Raw genomic sequence first — 22,775 nt, forward strand, 5'->3', positions numbered from 1 at the left:
TTATTGTAAACTGTATAAAAACTGTTCATGTGACTTCATATACCAATTGTGCAATTTTCTATGTTAGTCTATTCTATACTAAATAAAAATTTGTTTATGAAAAAAAAAAATGTAATTTTGCTGTGGTACTTTACTAAACACAGGAAAAATGTGCTACTTTGCTGGCATACTATAGACGCCCCCCCAGACACGATATTTAAAGGAATATTTCATTTGTATTGTTTCACTTTAAGCATTATTAAAAAACTGCTCCTGAAAAACAGACATTTTTAAAACTTTTTTTTTGCATTGATACATGTCCCCTGGGGCAGGACCCAGGTCCCCAAACACTTTTTATGACAATAACTTGCATATAACCCTTTAAAATTAGCACTTTTGATTTTTCATGTTTACGTCCCAAACTGTGTTTGCGTGTTGGCACAAATTTTTTGTCTGTTCGCAAGTTCTGGTGTGAACTAAGAGGTGTTTTCCTAGAGGAAACAACAGGTTTGTTCCATCATCAACACAGATGTGTTCTGTTTTCCATATTAAAAGGAACAGGGTGTTCTGTAAACATCTTAAGAGGTTTCATTTAAATTGTACCTAAACTGTGCTTTTAAATGCTTCCCCAATTTGTTTTTGATTGAATACAGATTTAGCAGTGCAAATATGTGATGTGTAATTAAATAATGTGAACACTTGCAAATAAGTAAATACATGAATAAATTATATACTGTTAAAAAAATGGCTCATGCAATATACAGTAGCTAAATGATTGTTTTAAGGTAAACCCAGTGATAGAATGCTAAATGAATAATGAATAGCTCTTCTGATAGACAAAATGTTGGCATTAAATTCAATGTAGGCACCTTTGTTATGATACCAACCAGAGGATATAATTTGTACCATCATCCAAAACTGACGCGTTGCGGTCTAAGCCTTCATCAAAAGCTTTTGGCCGAAACGCGACAGCTTGGTTGATGTTACTGCTGTAATGCTACAATACAATTTTTTACTTTTTTACAACTTTCACTTAAGTTGCCGGTTTGTACATGTTATGAATTCTCTGTAAACTCAATTAGCCAGAGCATTGACCACACTGGACACTAACTACATCATACAGCGGTAGAGTTTGGGTGAGTTTTCTTTAACTAGGATATAATTTGTGACCTGAGAAATGTAACATTTTTATAATTTACGTTCTTGTTTTTTTTCCTGTGCATTTTCATGTCAATATATAGAACAGTGTCTTTTGGGTAAATCGAATCACTGTTTTAAGGTTGTTGCTACACTTCACTAATAGAGTGGCAGAGTTGCTGATACAGCCAAGGGGTGATTATGCTAAAAAAAAAGGCTTTCCTTCTGCTTTAGAGTATCAAATGTTTCAAACTGTTTTATAGCTGTATGTAAGTCAATTATTACAACTGGTTTATATGTCAGTAAAAGTCTCATATATGGCAGCTTTAACAAAAATAGGCCACACAAGTAACTGTATTGTCTATGTTTTATTTGCAATAGTAGGAAAATGGCTCAACAAAAAAGGAGTTAAAAAAACATAAATTATATATATATATATATATATATATATATATATATATATATATATATATATATATATATATATATATATATAAAATTTTCAATACTAGTGACTAATAAAATTGAGTTTTAGTTCCCAGTAATTTGGGTGAAAATCCAGAGATTTCAGTGAAATTTTGCCATTTTGCTGAAATGCGCTGAATTCAATGGGAAAGGCAAAAGTATGAAGGCACTAAACTCCATGAGCTGTGTCCAAAAAAGTCAGGCAGAGGGCAAGGGACTAGTTACCAACATTGTCTGTGGTCCCCCAGCAGCTGTTCTTTCTTCATTACTGATTTACCATGGCATGTTCTGTGCTGTCTCTGTGTGGAGGTGACCATTTTCTCATGGCAAAGTTTTTGCTTCCTTTTTGTTCTTTTTTTGAACCTTTTGCTGTCAGAGCTGTTTTTGCGTTTTTTTGCTCACATATATAAAAAATCTTTTTTGGCCTGAAGATTATACAAAACCCACAAATATTATATATTTTCTGAAAGCAGACACCCTAGAGAATAAAATAGTATTAGTTGCAATTTTTTATGCCACACGATATTACTTCAAAATTTCAGTAAAAAACACACTAACATGAATTTTAGGGCAAGCAAAAGCAATAAATTGCCCACATTTTTGGTAAAATATAAGAGATGAGGCTGCACCGAAACGCTTCAAAAGCCCCCTATATGTATCAGTTTAGTGCTTCTGTTAGAGGTCTTGTGTTAGAGTTATTGCTCTCATTCCGGCATGCGTGGCGATATAACATAAAAACATGTGTATCGCATTTGACATTTTCCCGTGTAGGCACCCCGACGCATGCATTTACATTCGTACATGTGTATATGTGTGGTTGGGGGGGTCCTCAAATTTTTTTGGAGGGGGAGATTTTATATGCTTGGGTGTAACTTTATTTTTGCAACAGTTTTTTTCATCACATAGGGGACGAACAGTCCCCTATATGATGATTTTTACATGACAGGTTCTCTTTATTGAGATATGCAGGGTGTAAAAGTTCCTACATATCTCCTTTGTACTCCACTGAATGTTTTTTAATGCACATTGCATTGCAAAACATCCTTTCCTGGCAAAGCGAGCCGGGGACACCAAGAGCTTGACCGGAACTGGCATCGCTTTCCCAGTCACAAGAAGAAGGGGAGGAGAACGGACGTGTGTCTGCTCTTCTCCTTCCCCTCTACCTGCCGGCACCCACCATGGTGATCCCGGGCCTGCCGATTGGTAAGAGGAGCCCCATAAGCATGGTGGGGCGCCGCAGTGCGGGGAGAACCAGTATCGGGGGTGTTTGAGGGGCGATCGGGCTGCAGTGGAGCCGCCCGAATGCTCTCACCTGACAGGCAGGAGTCTGCCTGTCAGTTTCACACACAATCCCGGGGCTGAAGCCACCGGATTATGTGTGATACCCCCGCCGTTAGGTCCATACGGACCTGGAGGCGAAAGGGCTACTGCATACCTTTTTTATTAACTTACATAGGCCATTACAATTTCACATGTTGGTAGACCAACTCTTCCTCTACAGTAACTCTTCTTCTTTCCCATTACAGGCAAATAATGGATTCCAAGCAGAAGAACCGTGCCATTTTTGAGTTGTTGACAAAGGAGAAGTGAAGGTTTTCCGACATCCCCAGAAGGCTACAGAATGTTTACAAAGATGACGCCATTGATAAGAGCACTGTCTTGTCATTGGTGACTCTTGTCAATGGTGTCATCTTTGTAAACCTTCTGTAGCCTTCAGTGGACATCAGAGAGCCTGTACTTAATAGATTGCTTTAAAAAAGGCCTGGATTCTTTCCTAAGGCCCCTTTCACACGGGATGGATCCGTAATGATCTGCCCCGTGATGATCCGCTTGCTCAGCAGGGATCGCTCTGTTTATCCCCACTGAGCCGGCGGATGACAGGGCACCCTGTCAGCTCTCCACTCTCCTCTATGGGGGATCGGATAAACACGGAGCATCTGTCCGTGTTCATCTTATCCGCTCTGCAGACAGATAGAAAAATAGGATTTTCCTCCGTCTGCAGAATCGGACAATTGCGGAGACGGACAATATCGGGTGTCTGAGGATGTTCATCCGCAGACACCCGCTATCCCATAGGAATGCATGTACGTCCGTATTTCATCCGCAAACGAATGGATGAAATACGGACATACGTTCCGCCTGTGTGAAAGGGGCCTAAATGTACATAATATAACTGGGTATTAACATTTATAGGTAAAGTTGATCCAGGGAATATCCGATTGCCTCTCGGGGGAGTAGAAAGGAATATTTTCCCTTTCTAGGACATATTGGATGATGCTTTGCTGTTTTTTTTTGCCTTCCTCTGGATCAACTGTGGGTATAGGATTGTGTATATGGGATGTATATTTTATTGCTTGAACTAGATTATTATTATTATTATTATTTTACAGGATTTATATAGCGCCAACAGTTTGCACAGCGCTTTACAACATGTGAGGCAGACAGTACACTTACAATATAAATGGAGTAGATGGAGTAGATGAGAGGAAAAGAAAGATATATGTGGAAGAAAGATAAGCTGAAGCTGCAGGGAGGAAGCTACCAAAGCCTGATGATTGATATCAGGGGAGCTTAATTGGATGAGTAAATTGTATTTATGCTCCTATTATGTTTTGGTTATTATATGAGAATGCCACTTTAATATGAAAGGTACAAGGTTTGTTTTATGTGTTTTGTTTTTGTCTTTTTGTCTTTTCTTGTTTTTTATTTATTTATTTATTTTATACTTTATATTTTGATATTTAGTAATTTAGTTTATATAGTTTTTTGTTTATATAACAATAAAAAATAAAAATGATTTGATAAAAAAAAAAAAATATATATATATATATATATATATATATATATATATATTTATAAAACAATACAGAGGGATCAGAGGGCCCTGCTCGTTAGAGGTTACAATCTAGAAGGGAGGATCAAGTGGAACAAAAGATAATAACTGTGGGGGATGAGCTGATAGATATGGACTTGTGTCTTTTTTCAACCTGACTTACTACGTAACTATGTAACTATCAAGAACTCAATGACAGCGCATTGCTTCTCCTTCAAATCTATTATTTACCTGCAATAAAAAAAGAAAAGTTTCTATAGAGGAAGAAGAGGAAGCGTTACTTTACCAACATGTGAAACCTGAACAACTTATGAAAGTTAAAAAAAATGATGCCCATTTTCAAATACTTTTGGCAGATCCATCTCTATTTTTATTTTATTTCTTTTTTTTTTTCATCTGCAATAAAACAATAAAATATATATAAAACTGCAAAACTGAACACATAAAAAGTTGTTTTTCTGAAAGTTTTTATAAACTTTTTCATGGCTGGTGCCAGAAAGCCATTTTTAGAAAAAGAATGTTTGTATCACACAAAGATAAAAAATAAAATAAAAAATGATGCATGTGTTTGGGTTATCCCAACATCTCAACATAAGAAGCTGTAGAAGTTGTGCAGACTGAATACACTCTTCGTGAGTTTAAATTTTCATAACAACTAAATTAAGATTCATGCTGATTGTTGATCCCTGATTTGCAGTTGTTTATCAGCAGTTTGAGTGAAAAATGGTTTGCAGGTGCACATGGAGGAAGTCAATGTTTGAGCAGAGAGAATTATTTTGTTTAGCACTTAACCCAGGAACTTGTTATATAAATGGAGTAATGATATGTCGCTTGAAATAGGACATAGTTTTATGTACACATTTAAATTGAGCTCTCGTTAAATTGCCTGCCTTACACGGATGAGCAGGTAAAAGTTTCCCGGACAGAGATTAATGATATAGAACAAAGTGCTACCAATTAAGAGAGACCCATTTTCCTTTTATTTTCCATTTACCAGACTTTTTTTTTTTAAATATAAAAATATATATTCCTTTTTTAAGTAAACTGCATTGACCCAGTTTTGCACAAGTCAAAATAAATTGACATTTTATATTTTTACATATGCGCGAAACTGTAAAAGGCGATCTACTTTCTGTTTTTTCTTTTTTTTTTTTTATCCGCCGGGCTAGAATGTAAATTACTTGTAGTCAGAAGTATGAAAATAAATGGTTTAGGTCATATGATCACACATTCCATGAAAGCAGAAGGAAATAAAATGTTTAATGGTTTGTACAAGGGATCGCTTTTCCCTGCAATGTACTGCTTTTGAATTGAACAGTGAAGGTTCTACACGCCATGCAGACATCAGAGTGCCCAATAAAATGTCAGGCTACGGAATAGAGGAAATCCTTCCAAGATGTCCATCCTGCTTGGATTCAGTAGGGTAAGTTTCAAACCAGCACAGGCCATGATGTCATTGGATCTCTCAAACCTCCAAAAAAGGGTCTTGACGGGTCAAGTTCAGTTTTCCAGACCAGAATCCATTTTCTTACCGTGATGTCCAGAAGTGTGAATAGAGCTACTGTTAAGGGACAATATATCGCAAGCTATTTATAATCGCATTTCACTGGATAGTGGACTTTTTTATGGTTATTTGGACTTTTGAGTACTTTTAAACATGGTGAGCTAGTTTTTGACATAATTTCCATCATTATATTGTGTTTTTTGTATGTTTGTTTTTTCTTTTTGAGTGGAGCATTTATTTTATGGATTACCTGTGTCCATCCACCTGCAGTACTGCTCTTGGTTCTGTTTCAAAACGATGTAATGAAGAAAGGTTCCCTCAAATCACAAATTGCTGCAAATCCACTAATATAGAAGTATGTGGCAGTCTCAGCCTGGGCTCTGGCCAGTTCACCCCAGCCTGGACCCTAAACATGAGGACATTTGCAGCTTGAAGGACCTTTTCTTCATTCCATGCTAATGTCTGGAACCGAGACGAGCTCCATTCCTGGCCAGCGCTCCTAGCAGTTGGTCGATGGATTGGGATCTTCTAAGAGCCGCACCCTTCTGCATTCAACACTTTCAGAAGAACCCTATGTCATGATATCACACAGTAGTGAGGTAAGGGCCAACAAAATGACCCATAACACTAAGTGGGAGACCAGGCATCAAAAAGATTGCCTGAGAGCTGTAGGAATTATGCATGGGCAGCTAGACATGTACATACTAGCTGTGTTCCTTTTACAGGCTGGGCTTTAATTCTTTGCCAATTTATTTATTTATTTATTTTTAAGCTTTAAAGTGTTAATAAACCTACAACAGTAAAATAAGTCTGTATATGCAATACAGCAGGGATATGCAATTAGTGGACCTCCAGCTGTTGCAAAACGACAAGTCCCATCATGCCTCTGCCTCTGGGTGTCATGCTTGTGGCTGTCAGAGTATTGCTGTGCCTCATGGAACTTCTAGTTCTGCAACAGCTGGAGGTCCGCGAATTGCATATCCCTGCAATACAGCATGCTTGTTATACTCACTGTGGAACCTAAAGGGTTAATCATCTGCATTTTGTAAAAAGGTTATTTGATCCTGTCCTCACTGATCCCCCGCCTTCTTCCAGTGTCCCCAACTCATCTCTGGATAGTATAGAGGGTAGGGGACAAGCTACACATGCTCAGTTTGGTGTGAATTGCTAGAGAGTTTTTTTTTTTTGGGAGAGTGCATGTGATCAGCACAGGGCCAATCAGCACTGTCCAGACGGAGGGTCAGGGGTCCTGCAGTCTTATAGGACATTGAGAGCAGTATGAAAACTCCTCCTACAAGCTTTAACCAGACACCGATAGAAATCTGATACAAGACTGCTATATACTGATAATGAGAAATGGTATTTACCAGTTTATATTTACTAAAATAATTGCATTTCCATATTCTGTGTACTATGGGAGACCAGATATAGTGATTGCAGGCTCCTGGGTTTAGTAACACTTTATGCACAGTAGAGAAAATCATAGGGTTTCCATCATTCAATTATTTGCTCCTTTCTACTTAGCAAACACTAGCTACATACAGGGGTACATACTTTTTCAAATCTATGAAAACCCCAAAGTAGAGGGTGTTTTTATATACACGCCAGGGGATGCTCTATAATGCTACTTGTATGTAAAAGGAGACTTTGCAAAAACCTCCATCAAAACACCTGCAGGCTGAATGTAATGTTGTTCTCCTCCAGGCCAGGCCTTGCACAGCTTTATTTTACTGTTTATTCAGATTTTCATTCATTTAAAAATTATAAGTCAACTCTAAAAATAATAAATGTTTTTCTTCCATGTCACCACCTGGTCGGCGCAGCGTTCCCCTGGCCATTTGCAACCAGGTATACACATGAATGGAATGTAATATTTGTATAATACATCACAGTGGAAATGCTCTCAGATACATTCGGCCATAGGCTAAATAAATTAATAGTTTGGCTCAGCACTGGGGACATAATTATTATATTAATAGATTTGGAGAACCTAGGAAATGACTTCCCAGCCTCGGTCATGATAGATGTTGTTGAAGGGTATTTTTTTTTGTATTTAATTTTTGTAGAATATGTTAGAAATAAGAAAACCAGAACTTGTCAAAAAGCACAGTCTTTAAATCAAGTTGGGCTGTAGCCTTTAATTAACCTGGTATGTAAGAAGTACACACCCCATACATTTAATTTACCACTTCAACAGTTCTTGAAAAAGGCTGATTCACATTGGTATACCTGTACTTTGCATGTCTGAGATGGAAAAATACAGAAAGACCACAAATAATGACAATGAATAGTCACTTATTAAACATCTGAGAATTTTAGATTTCTTTATAGAAGGTTTGCATTTGTAAAAACTGAATTATGCTGGCAAGAAGCACATTTTATTAGGTCAGGTCTTCCAAAATTGGTTATTCAATTACAAGTGGAGATAATCGCCTAAATAACCCACTAACTTCTTGTATCAAGAATTCTAGCAAACTGAACTGAAACTGCAGGGTGGGGCAAAATGCATTGGGACATGGCATTGGATGAAGCTGGGCTGAAGCCATCATTATCTTGTACTTGGGCTGAGCTGATGTGCATCAGTTGGATGATTTTTACTAGGAGTTGCATGGAGCCGGGATGCGCTCTTTCTCCACCTGCACCCAATTGTTAAATAGTTACATAGTTAGTCAGGTTGGAAAAAGACACAAGTCCATCTAGACCAGTGATGGCGAATCTTGGCACCCCTGATGTTTTGGAACTACATTTCCCATGATGCTCATGCATTCTGCAGCATCATGGGAAATGTAGTTCCAAAACATCTGGGGTGCCAAGGTTCGCCATCACTGATCTAGACCATAAAAAAAAATCATACAATCCCATATACCCACAGTTGATCCAGAGGAAAGTGAAAACCCCCTAGAAAAGCATGATCCAATTTGCTACAGCAGGGGAAAAAATTCCTTCCTGATCCCAGAGAGGCAATCGGATTTTCCCTGGATCAACTTTACCTATAAATGTTAGTACCCAGTTATATTATGTACATTTAGGATATAATCCAGGCCTTTCTTAAAGCAATCTACTGAGCTGGCCAGAACCACCTCTGGAAGGAGTCTAGTCCACATTTTCACAGCTCTTACTGTGAAAAAACCTTTCCGTATTTAGAGATGAAATCTCTTTTCCTGTAAATGTAAAGAGTGACCCCTTGTCCTCAGTGTTGACTGTAAAGTGAATAACTCAACACCAAGTTCACTATATGGACCCCTTATATATTTATACATGGTGATCATATCCCCCCTTATTCTCCTCTTCTCAAGAGAGAATAAATTCAGTTCCTCTAATGTAGCCTCATAGCTGAGTTCCTCCATGCCTCTTAACAGTTTGGTTGCCCTTCTCTGCACTTTCTCCAGTTCCCTGATATCCTTTTTGAGAACTGGTGCCCAAAACTGAACTGCATATTCCAGATGAGGTCTTACTAATGATTTGTACAGGAGGGCAAAATGATATCTCTCTCTCTGGAGTCCATACCTCTCTTAATACAAGAAAGGACTTTGCTTGCTTTGGAAAACCATAGTTTGGCATTGCATGCTATTATTGAGCTTATGATCTACCAAAACCCCCAGATCTTTCTCCACCATTGATTCCCCCAGTTGTACTCCCCCTAGAATGATGCATGCAAATTCTTAGCCCCCATGTGCATAACTTCACATTTATCAACATTAAACCACATCCGCCACACACAAATTGTAGACATCCTGTAAGGACGTTATTCCACTGCATTGGAGTGTAGAAGTCAATGGATCTTTTGGATGCATGTCTAGAGTGACACCCCAAGCTATGCATGGTCATCATTTTAAGACTATGGATTTGTGCCACTGAATCAATTTTAAATTATAGATATTAAATCTACAATACAGTTGTATTTATTAATAAAACAATGTAGTTGTTTCTATTATGTTGACCAAATTGATATATATAATTTACGTTCTGATATATGAAAATGTGAATTTTTCCCCTGCTGTAGCAAATTGTATCATGCTCTGCTGGGGTTTTTCACCTTCCTCTGGATCAACTGTGGGTATAGAATTGGGTATATGGGATTGTATGATATTATTATTATTTTTTTGTGGTTGAACTGGATGGACTTGTGTCTTTTTTCAACCTGACTAACTATGTAACTATGTAACTATGAATGTGGAAATATGGGGCAATTTAGGAAACATCGATCACAGGTCAATTAGCTTCAGTATAAATCACACAAATAGGAAAGATAAGGAGAATACAAAGTCACTGAATTTCAAAAGAGCCAACTTCCCTAAACCTTGCTAGAAGATATTAATTGGGATAAAAAGAACCTCTGGGGGAATCAAGGATGGAAAGGGACCTGGTGGTCCTAGTAGATGATAAGCTCAGCAATGACATGCAATGTCAAGCTGCTGCTAACAAAGCAAACAGAATATTGGCATGCATTAAAAAGGGGATTAACTCAAGAGATAAAGCGATAATTCTCCCGCTCTGCAAGACTCTGGTCCGTCCCCACCTGGAGTATGCTGTCCAGTTCTGGGCACCAGTCCTCAGGAAGGATGTGCTGGAAATGGAGTGAGTACAGAGAAGGGCAACAAAACACATAAAAGAGAAGAGACGCTTGAGAGGAGATGTGATTTCAATTTACAAATACCATACTGGTGGTTACCCCACAATAGGGATATAACTTTTCTGCGGAAAGTTTAATAAAACATGTGGCCACTCATTAAAATTAGAAGAAAAGAGGTTTAACCTTAAACTGCGTAGAGGGTTCTTTACTGTAAGAGCGGCAAGGATGTGAAATTCCCTTCCACAGGCAGTGGTTTCAGCGAGGAGCATCGATGGTTTTAAAAAACTATTAGATAAGCACCTGAACAACCACAACATACAGGTATATACAATGTAATACTGACATAAAATAACACACATAAGTTGGACTTGATGGACTTTTTTCAACCTCACCTACTATGTAACTATGCAACTATATATAAGTCAAAAGGAGCAATAGTGCCTTTGTATGTTTACTTTGGTATAAATGCATTTCCCTAGCTGGTACTATTATTGAAAACCTTATCTATGGGACCTTATATGGTTTCTACCCCTTTCTGCAGGATTGTTTACTTACAACATTGGGAAACTTGGGGTTCCTGGTGCCTCTATGTGAAACTTTGATGGTCTGCCATTTGTATTTTGTATGTTTTGTTTAATAAAAAATATACAAATGATAAATCATGCCTTTTAGAGCTTCCTTTTAGACACAGGTGTCACATCTCTTGACAGAGAGGAACACTAACTTTATCTTCAGTTTACAAAGAATTAAATCTTGCCACTGCAGATAATGGTTTATCATTAGGGTAGGCCATACATTACACGAATGAATGTTTTCCTACTCTCCAACTTGCCACTCTGAAACTTCAATTTTACTAGAGAAAAAAGTGGTTTTACTTTATCAAGATGGTGTGGTAAAATGTTAGAAACCAACTGAAACCTGACTTTAGAGCTTCTGTTGCAATCTTTGAGGATGAACCACTCCATAGTAGTTGTGTTTTTGCACACCATTTAGCCTGCAGGTTAACAATGTGTGTTGCCAGTTAGAATTTTTGGCAGATGCATGCCTTTTTTGCATTAAGGGATCACACAGGTGACCCTAACCTTAGGGTATGTGAGAACATGTGACTTACTCCTCTTCCCCTCATGTGACAGTGCTGGCAGTTGGTGATTGGCACAGCATGATCACAATGGGGTTGGGAAAGAGTCAAAAACCCCATGTAAGCCCCATATAGAGCAACTCAAAGCTTACACAGGACTTGTTTTCCCCTCTCCCAGCAATTAAATAGAGTGGTGTTGAAACGCAGGAAAGGAAAATAGGCAAGTATATGCTGCCAGGGAAGGGGGCATTAACGTAAACCGTTTGCACTCTCTTACACTGGAAAAGCACAAGCTGTAGATCCAGGAATACAGTTATACAGATTTACAATTGTTCTCCTGTATATGCAAAATTTGACTTTCCCTGTAATAAATTAAGTTGACCCTGCCAACTCCTACTAGATTTTAAACTTTCCTATTGGTCCATTGGTCCATTAATGTTATAGTTGGCTGCATTACCCAATAAATTCAATACGAAAGTGTAGCGCTAAAGACCTGAGCAAAGTGACCTTATGTGCCACCCATCAATATTCTCTAGTGTTCCTCATAATATTACATAAACACCAGGAATAAAAACTATATTAAACAATCGTTTAGAATCGTGAAATGAAATAACAAAAATTAGTGCATATACAATTGTGTAAACAGAAATGAAGTGATTCAAAAGTCCAAAAATCCTAAAAGTAAAAAGAAACAAACAGATCAGCAGAGTCTCTTGTATAAGATGATCAAATCCCACGTGTGTGGTCAAAGTCACATTCCACCTTCCTTAGACATGAGAAACATGCAGACACCATGTCACATTCCCACCACCGTTCACGATGCAGGCTTACCAGATGTATTGGATCCAAACGAATATATATTCGAAGGATCACAAAGGCTTGTGTAATTTACATAAATTCGCAAGGATGAACTCTCCAGGGAAATTTCAAACACGACCGTTCCACTCATATACTGAACAATAGGTTATCTCCTGCTATATAATCCATCTCAAATTGTTGGATACATGTAAGAAGAAAATGGGGCCAAATAGCGTAATTCCATTTAAAAAAAACGTTTAATAAGAAAAGGAAATAAACTCACATTTGTACAGTGAATCAAGCGCTTTTAAAAAAAAAAACGGCTGCAGTAGAGTCCCGACGCGTTTCGTCCTAATAGACGTCGTCTGGGGTGCATTACCCAATAGCAAGGTTGGAGGGGCAGATTAAACCTTGACTTTTATATAGGAAGTCAAGATTTCAGCAACCTATCTCTCCAAATATACCAGTCACTTTAATATGCATTTTTCAATTTCTGCTTATGTATTTTTGTACTTTTTTCATCATATGCTCCATTTAAATTGCTCAAGTTTGTAACAAGTTTATGTTAAAACCCACCAATAAACATTCCACAGAATATTCTGGTTACATTTAAAATGTTTTTTTCTGTTTTTGTTTTCAAACAATATTCTTCTCGCTTTTTAAGTTTATTTATTCCATGTAACCTCAACGAATGGAAATACCATTTAAGAGGATTCCCAGAATGACCACTTCAACAAGTGCTGTCAAGGAAAAATGTAAGGTCATCAATTAAACTATGGGCTCAGTCATGAAAAACAGCCCCCGGCCTTGCTCTGACACAACCGAAGCACCGCTCAGGAAAACACAAATGCATTACATTCTAAATGAGGCCTTTGGAAATTATTACCACCGAATAAATAAATTGACTCTTATACAGAAAACCTCTCTTGCTTTAATTGGGGAAATATTTTTATGTTGTTACTTATGAAGAAATCAGCTTTGGCTGCTAAGAAAATTAAAATAAAAAAACAAAGTTGAAAACCACTCGCAGCAGAGATACAATTTTTCTTGACTAACTCCCTAACAAATATGACAAGTTTCATTTATTTTCCATTGTACAAGGAAGCTTTGCAGGAAACCCATAACATATGGCTCTTTTCATTTCAATCTAAAGCTATGAACGTTATTGGAAAAGGATGTTCCCAGGAGCGACAGACGTAATGGCATGGCTGCCAAATGGACTCAAAATGGCCCTTCTGTGGCCTAAATTCCCATCGTTCTTAGTAGCTGGCAGACGAGAAACTTGGGTATGTGCACAGGCCACTAATTTCATTATTGTATTATAGATTTCTTCAAGACGTTTGCAGGCCACCGATCCCGCATCTGCATTTAATCTGCCAATTTTCCACAGGTCTTGTGCTATTCCAAAAAAGTCAGTTTTTTTCTCTTTCAACAGTCTTATTTGGAAAACAGTGACAACTTGATGATTTGAGCGGCTACACAAAAGCTCAGCAATTGCGTCTGCTCTCACACAGATTGGATGCAGAGAAATACCACGCATGTTGGGTGACTTGTGCTGGAAAAGGCAGCAGACTATTCAAATATTACCATTTTACCGGAAAAAAAGAATATTAAGTTATATATAATATAATATAATATATATATATATATATATATATATATATATATATATATATATATATATATATATATATATATATATATATATATATATAAATGTATTTTTTGTGCATTGCAAAGAACTGACAGTGCAGGCGGTTTCAAATATTAAGCACTGCCATGAACCAGAGGGCAGATCACTGCTTCATACGGTTGCAGAGCATTTAATTTTCATAAATTAAAATAGATGGATTTGATGTTTTGTCCATTAGCGTTTCTTGCTACAGGCTAGAGTTAGGGAGCTAAATTAAAACCCTGCTCTGTACAACGTAGGACTTCTAGAGGATTTGAAATATACTTTAAACTTTCACATTTGCAGCAAAGGATTTCATAAAAAAAATATATATATATATATATATATATATATATATATATATATATATACATATATATATATATATATATATATATATATATATATATATATATATATATATATATACACATACATATACACACACATATATATATATATATATATATATATATATATATACACACACATATATATATATATATATATATATATATATATATATGTGTGTATATACAAATATGTAAAAAAATTGGAATTAAAAAGAGTAAAAAAGGAAAATACATACCATATGGAGAGAGATTGGGGGACAGAAATAAAGAGAGAGATAGAGAGGGATTTATGTGTCTGTGTTTGTGTGGTTGTGTGGGCAAGCAGTCCGAGTATACATACTTACACCACCTGCTGTGTGATGAGCACACACAAATGAGTAAAAAGACAGGGAATACATAGGTTTTAGAAAACAAAAGGTGTTCAATGTTTAAAGCCGCATGTACAGTGCTGCTGCTAAATGGACATTTAGGAGCAGTTGGGCATTTTTTTTTCAACTGGTCCTAAACCCTCCTCTGTTATCTTATCAGTCCATGTACACAGGCTGGTTTATAGTAGTTTCTAGGCAGTTGAGTTTAGAGGCCTTTTTTGGAAAGCAAAAAAAAATGAGTTCAGACACTCAGTTTAGAGGCATTTCAAGCACCAAACAATTATGAATGCAGCTAAACGTGGTAACTCGCGTGCAGCCGCGTTTCGTTTTACAGGCATTTTTCATTTTTGGCTATTTAACCACTTAAGCCCCGGACCAATTTGCAGCCAAAGGACCAAGCCCCTTTTTGCGATTCCGCACTACGTTGCTTTAACTGACAATTGGGCGGTCGTGCGACGTGGCTCCCAAACAAAATTGGCGACAAATCCCACAAATAGAGCTTTCTTTTGGTGGTATTTTATCAACAAATACAATTCAAAATCTAAACAACAACCTACAAAGCCATTCGCAACTTTACCCCACTTTCTATTGTCTTTATCACCTCCCCCCTTGATTGCCTCCAGGACTTCTCCAGTGCCTATCCCATCTTCGGGAACTCTGTATCCTGATTTGTCTTACTAGTCCCTACTTCTCTCCACATTTAAGGAGAAGTATGGCCAAAGCTTTTTTGGACATAATTCTCCTATGGATCATAGGAGTGCAGTTCATTCTATACTCCTGTGACCTGTTTTCAGCTGAAGTCACTTAGCCGGTCCTGACCATATGGCCAGGATCCACCCAGATGCCTAGATCAGTACCTGGCTCAACTTTTCAGCGATCTGCTGAGAGCCTGAGCCAGCCTCTCCTGCCCCCTTCATAGCCCAGCACTCCAGTGAGCACTGGAGGGGCAAAGCAAAGAGCCGCTGACTGACAGTCCTGGCTCTCTGCTCAGAGTAGAGGGGGAGAACTTCTCTTTTGCAGATCCGGCAAGGGACAAATGCAGCATTCTTCTGTTTAGTTTCCTTAATAGATTTAAATGTAGGATAAACTTCCCTTAAACAGTTCCACTGGAGCCTTGGGCAAGGTATAGATCCTAGTCATTCTTCTGTCAGGGCTGGGCTCAGCCCTTCCTTCTCTGAGCTGGCCAACTCAGCTGTCGGCTAATTGCCAGATCCTATCTCTCCACAGCTACTCACCTGTTGATATCCTGCTCATCAGACCTGCCTACTTAAGCCGTCCAGCCCAGAGGATCTCTGCCTTCGCCTTGGTCAACATCACAGAGACTATCTCCTGCATTCCTGTTAAAGACTCGCTTGGCTGACATCCCTTATGGCTCCAGATCCTGCTTGCTTAATACACTCATCTCCGGCTCCCTGACGTTTAGCTTGTCTGACTAGCTGTTTTGGTTCCTGAACTATGGCTATGTTTTGACTATGTTTACCTTTTTTTTATATTATGAAACAAGTGCAATTTAACTGTACTTCTGCCTCAGTCTGATTAATGGTTTCTGACATCTTTGATCTCTTGTTTAATATTTCTCACTTATGAAAACTTCATCGCTATTTTTGCTATTAGGAAAAATGCATTGGAGTCAGGGGGAAAGGCAAAATAATTTTTTTTATGACTTTAAATAGTTCCAGAGGGTTCGAAAATCTTTTTTTTAACTGTCCTAGACCTGTTATTATGTTAAATATTTGAGGAACGTGGAAAGATAGTGCTGGACCCATCGTTTTATTTTACTGCCATTGTTATCTTAAGGTATTAGTGTTATTAAATATGACTCATTCTAAAAGATACCCCAACACTAACCGTAACCATAGAGCTAAACCCTATCCCTAATCTCAACCTTAACCTCAGTGGTAGCCTTGCCCTTACTCTACAGCCAATCATAATTTCAACTCTACCTCTTTTGTTTACATGCAATGGCAATCACTTGACTTTATCTTCAAATCAACATGATCTTCATTTTTATTACTTGGTTTTGTTTATCGATGAAAAAAAAAAAACACTGATCACCATGTCAGCTGACTCAGTAATACATGGTTTTGTTGATCGCGTAGCTTTGTACATTGACAGATTCATATAAGTGACAAGGCTTTGCTAACCATTCATGCCACACCACAAATGAGATTGACACTGTTTTGTTTATAAAAAGCACCAGAGCACTGTTTGCCCCTCTCTTTGAACACAAACTTTTGAAAAAATTGAGAATGTAACTGAAACTCTGCTTCTTCTCTATGTTATCTAAAACTAAAAAAAGTTTTAGCTGCATCTTCTCATTAAAAATACCAATGCGTACATGGGTCTAGATCGGGGGTCCACAAACTCATTAGCATATCAAGGTTTTAGATTATTCATCAACCAACAAAAAATGATTTAATTATATGAAAATAATTTAATGGTAAATGAGGCCAGTAACAACACACAGTTGTTAGGGACAACTTAGGCCCACTATTACTGGTTGCTGACCATCTAACCCTGGGTAGCAATTCTGCCTTATCTTCAGGACTATGTATTGAAGTGGAGCTTTACAGTCAAAGAATATTCAATCTTCCATCATGCATCCACCAATTGACCCCAGACATTTTCTGCCCCCTTTTCACCCCCATCCATTTTTTTCGATCCATTGCATAGCCCCATTTTATAGAACCTTGGTCTAGACCAGCCTTTTTTCAACCAGGGTGACTTCTGGGTTCTTCAATGGCGCCTTGGCAAAATGCCTAAAAATTGCCCAAAATTTGTATGCAAGCCAAAGGCCAGCCAGCATCCCAATGACCACTGACATCATTGGTTGATAATGAGGACATCAGGCAAATGTACAGCATCATTATTTGACCCCCCTGCCCTTCTCTCTCAGCACTGGGGTCATGTTAGCTGCATGGGGAAGAGAAAATGAGGAAGAAGAAATGCTGCAATACCAGTCAGTATCAGTGTGCAAAAGTAAATTGTACTTTGAAAGAATAAATCACCTATAATTGTGGGTGCCTTATGTGTGTGGACGCTGCTGCTGCAATATGTAATTGAATGTTTTTTTTTTTTACTTTTATTTTTTTTTATATTTTAGAAAGGGGTGCCTCAAGATTGTTCAAAATTTTAAAGGGTGCCTTGACATGGAAAAGGTTAAGAAACACTGGTCTACAATTTAGTATATAGATATGGTGAGCGCTATGTAGGTTAGCTGCTTGTAAGTGGCACAAGGGATAAGGAATGGGATCAGCACTGAGCTGCATGTAGTCCATATAATGTATATTTATGGTAGTAAGTCCGAGGGGAAGTTCATACAATTGAATGTGGTGAGTTGGATATGTATAGGCAACCAGCTATGCAGAGTGAAAAGGTCTAGAACAGCCTTTCTCAACCTTGTCAACACAGAGGAACCCTTTAAATAACTTTCCAATCTCAGGGAATCCCTGTTAAAAATGACTATACAGTATCTACAACTCATTATACATTAGTGTGATGGTCAATGGGAAGAATGTTCTTTACATTTGTGGGCTTTAGAAAGAATTCCCCACTTACAGATAGCTAAAAAGATAAATGATGTCATTGTTATCTGAAAGGCAGAAATTGCTCCTTGCTCAATAAAACCCTAGATATCTCTGGAGAAACCCTGAGGTTCCATGGAACCCTGGTTGAGAAAACCTAGTCTAGATGAACAACTTGGGCAGTTCATGATTTGTATTTTAGCCACAACCCTTAGTATTGAAAACATTTTAAATAATATAAATATTCTTCTTCTGTTAGCCCGCAAAGGCACTACTAAAGCTAAGCAACTATCTAAAAAAGCTGTGCTGTCATGAAACTAACAAAGGACTTAGCAACAAGGAAGGTTACTGAGCAGCATTCAAACCATACCCACGTAGAGTAGATAAGGTTCGTTTATTATAGGTTGCAGTAACCTTTCATAAAACAAATTAAGCTCACAAAGACCTCACCGAGTTTTGCACCGGCAATGAACTGGATAAATGAAAAATTTTATAATAGTATTTTTTTCCTTTCCCTCAACAATCCACGAGGTCATTATTGCCTAATAAGAATTCATTACTTGTCAGACTTCTGAATTTTCTTTCCTCTAGCTCGTTAGAATGTTCTAGATTCACACACTGTGAATAAACAGTTTGAACCCTCAACGGGCTGCTCGAACATGGAAGGCTAGAGCTCTTTCACTCGCGAGCGTTAATACAGCAAAGCTATTACATTTTGCAAAATATATTTAAATAACATTTTTGAACCAGTAATGAGATGCAGAATATTTACATTTTTATTTGATGAAGTCAGTTTGCGCTATCTTTGTTCTTAATTTGGTCTCGAAAGAATTAGCAGTGGGAAGAAAAATAGTCAGTAAATATGTATGAAATTAAATTTAGTGGGTGAACTAAAAGGTAGCGACTGACGGCGTCTTTCACGGCAGGAGGTAAAATTTTCTCTGCAGTTTCATTCTAAGCAGGATATCCCTTACTTTCCATACAGATTATTTAATCCTGAAAATGCACATCAAAGCCTCCCATCGGGTGGTGTATATCTTTCAAGGCGGTAGGATGTCAAAGATCTAACTTAAAGATTTTTGAAAAATGTAAAACATAATAGACCCAGGATAATGACACAGCAGTGAAGCATGTGGGGCTTTGTGCTTGGAGCACTGAAAATGCCCGCCGGCTCCCCTGGAGACTGACGGTAAATGAAAAAGGAACAAATAAGGAATTTCTCCGACAAATCGGATCTGGCAGGCGCTATTGTGTAATTTCTGGGATTAGGGCACTGATACAGTTTATGGTGAAGTACTGTAATGCTTAATCCTCCTCCAGATTGATTCCAAGGATGGGCTAAATGTATAATTTGTCTTAAAATATGATATAGAAAAATCAATTGTAGACAAACCGTTCCTCCATGTTGAATAATTTGAACCTCTACAAAAAAAATTAAAGGGGCATTTTTTTTTTTTTTTTTTTTTAGATTTGCATATAGTGGGGAAAGATTAGAAACATCTTATGGTTTTTACTGCTATCGGGATTGCCATTAGAGATATTTACCCTCAACTCTCCAACAGCAACACAGACAAAAATAAACACACTTTTCTTTTGAGTAAGGAAAGACTAGAACCCATGTCAGATTTGTTTTCCTATCTATGTCTTTGTTACAGATTTTTTTTTATCATTTCCTGTTTGGTTGTCAGCCAGACAGGAAGTGAGACTAAATCTCTTCAACAGAGGCCCGAATAGCAGTGAAAACCTGACTGCTGTTTTAGTTCTTCCCCACTCTGTCCAAAACTGGAAAAAAAGGTTTAGACTTGGCATACACTTTAATTAGTTCTTAAAGAAGCTTTCAAGGAAAGTGTTTTAAGTGACAGAAGAAAGTAAGCTCAGTTTGGCATAATGTAAGCTTTATTTCTGAAGATAGTTTCAGAAACATTCAAAGCGTCTTTATGAAGCACTGCATCTTCTTGTCACATGATCCTCTCTGGTGTATTCCAACCTTTACTCTCCAGTGTGTATGTGTGTGTGTGTGTGTATTTGTGTGTGTGCGGGGGCGGGGGGGGGGGGGGAGTTGTGGTTATGGTTGAAATCTTATTCATTTATATACAGTAATATGGGTAATATTTGGTATTTGTAAGTCACTATTGAACAGAAATACAACCTTATCATGTTTGATTGGAGTTTACCTCTAAAACCATCCTGTACAACAGTGTTTTTCAACTCAACAGTTAAGAGGGCCTTTAACAGCAGTGGTTTGCATCACTATAAAGTCTAAGCCCTTGTACTCACGGTCGGACATTCAGACGGAAAATGTCCGATCGGACTGCGTTGTCGGATAATCCGACTGTGTGTGGGTTCCATCGGACTGTTTCCGTCAGAATATCCGACGGACAAAGTTTTAGAGCTGGGCTATAAAACTTTCCGACAACATGATCTGATCGGGCTTTGACCGATTGTGTGTAGAGAATTCCGATCAGACAAAGTGCTCGGATCAAATTCCTAGACAAAAGCTATTGGCTACTAGCCTGAACGTAGTCCCGCCGTAACGAAATAACGTTGTCATGTTACATACGATCGGATTTTCCAACAACTTCATCCGACCATGTGTATGCAACACAAGTTTCGGACAAAATCCGTCGGACAAAATCTGACGGATTTTGTTGTCGGAATGTCCGACCGTGTGTACAAGGGCTAACACAGCGAAAAATCCACCAAGAAAATTCTATGGAAGAAAGCTCTCAAGCGTATCAGACATGATGCCCAGAGAAGTGACCCATAGAATCACAAAGAGTTGGATACAACTGACTGAATATTTACATACATAATTATTTAATAGTTTTGAATGCCTTTTGATTTTTTTTTTATATTTCTCCACAATAGAACACGACAAAAAATGAACTGCCAGGTTTTAACCCATCCCTACTCTGTCCTAAAAAAAAAAATATCTTCCTTCTAACATCTGAGCAAAGAAAGGTCACTGGTGGGTAGGTTTTGAGAATAAGAGGCGTTTCAGAACTTTACCTATTTAATGTTACCCCTTGCATGTTCAGACCTATGTGCAGGTGTGCCATCTTAGCCATGCCTTTTCTCCTTGAAGGCAAAAATCGCAGTCAAAAGACCCTGTAATTGTTTCTTCATGCCCCATATAATCAATCATTAGCACACCTTGTACATCCCAGGAAACGCAAGCCATCACATGGTGTTCCATGAACTCTGAAATCAGTGAACTGGTGTGTTTTCAGGATGTACGCATTGTTTTATTTTTATGCAACCAAGTCTTATGCGCGGTAGTATATTATGTCTATATTGGACTAAAACCTTACTGCAAAGCTTCAGTGGGATTTCCTTGTACTCTGTTAATATCATTCTAGGTGTGTCTGCCAGATGCATTTGCCTTGGCCTTCTCTTCTCTTTTAATTCCTCTTCTCTCCTCAACTCTCCTCTCCTCTCTCTTTTCTTTTCTTTTACTTCTTTCTTTATTATTTCCTTCCTTTTGTTTCTTCTTCTGCATAGCTCTTCTGAAAAGTTATAATTCAGCATCCTTCTAGTTACGTCATTCAGATTCAGCCCAAAGAAGATTCATTCTCTCCATTCCACCAACTTCAGTTTCCATTAATCATAGGACATCTGGCACTGACAATCTGCTTTAAAAAAAAATAGAAAAAAAAAAAGAACTAATGATAGGCGATGACTTGAATGGCGTTACCTGAAGGGTGCATTCTTACTAACATCTGGCCTAATCCTCCTTTCTAAATTGTTCTACTTACTTTCATTGTGGTCCATAAAAAATGAATTTAATTTGATTGCAAACTGCTTGTGACAGGTACTTTTTTCATCAGTTTTAATTCCTGGTTATGGTACTGGTTCTTTTTTATGTGGCAATAACTTTGAATTCGTAGTGCTTACATTATCTTCCTACAATGCTGTGCCATTATTGTGGCTATATTTTGCAACATAGGTTTGAGAGAGTTTTTTTTTTTTGTTAAAGCCAATATATGGCTCATTGAAAAAAAAAAAAAAAACATGCCCTTCACAACCCTCCTGTTAAAAATAAAATTTGACAAGCATTTCTTGCCCTCACCATCTTATAGCGCTTCCTCCCATTTCCACCTTGGGGGTCCTAGCTCCCAGTCCTGATTCTTCCTATCTGAGCTCTGCTGTAGAGGTGGTTGCAAAAGGCTGATATCAAGTCAAATTTAGGTATGTACTCTGCTTGTATTTAAAAAAAAGCAACATTTAATGATCTGTTTGGAGTTTGCATTGAAGAGTAAATATTCTGAGTGCCCGCTGTCCTATCCATGTGGTAGCATGGTGGCTTCATGGTTAGCATTTTGTTCCTTGCAGCACTGAGCCTGTATTTTGACACTGCCATTTGGTAGGTTGCTTCTAACAACTAAACAATATACTGACCAGCCTAGGCCAACACAAGTTTATTTTAAAGGACAACTAAAACGTCATGCATGAATGACAGCCCAGACAAACACTATGTAAAATACACCTTTT

Source organism: Lithobates pipiens, unplaced genomic scaffold (genome assembly GCF_037356315.1).
Source record: "Lithobates pipiens isolate NorthernLeopardFrog02 unplaced genomic scaffold, aLitPip1_a1.2 Scaffold_23, whole genome shotgun sequence".
Classification (NCBI taxonomy): domain Eukaryota; kingdom Metazoa; phylum Chordata; class Amphibia; order Anura; family Ranidae; genus Lithobates; species Lithobates pipiens.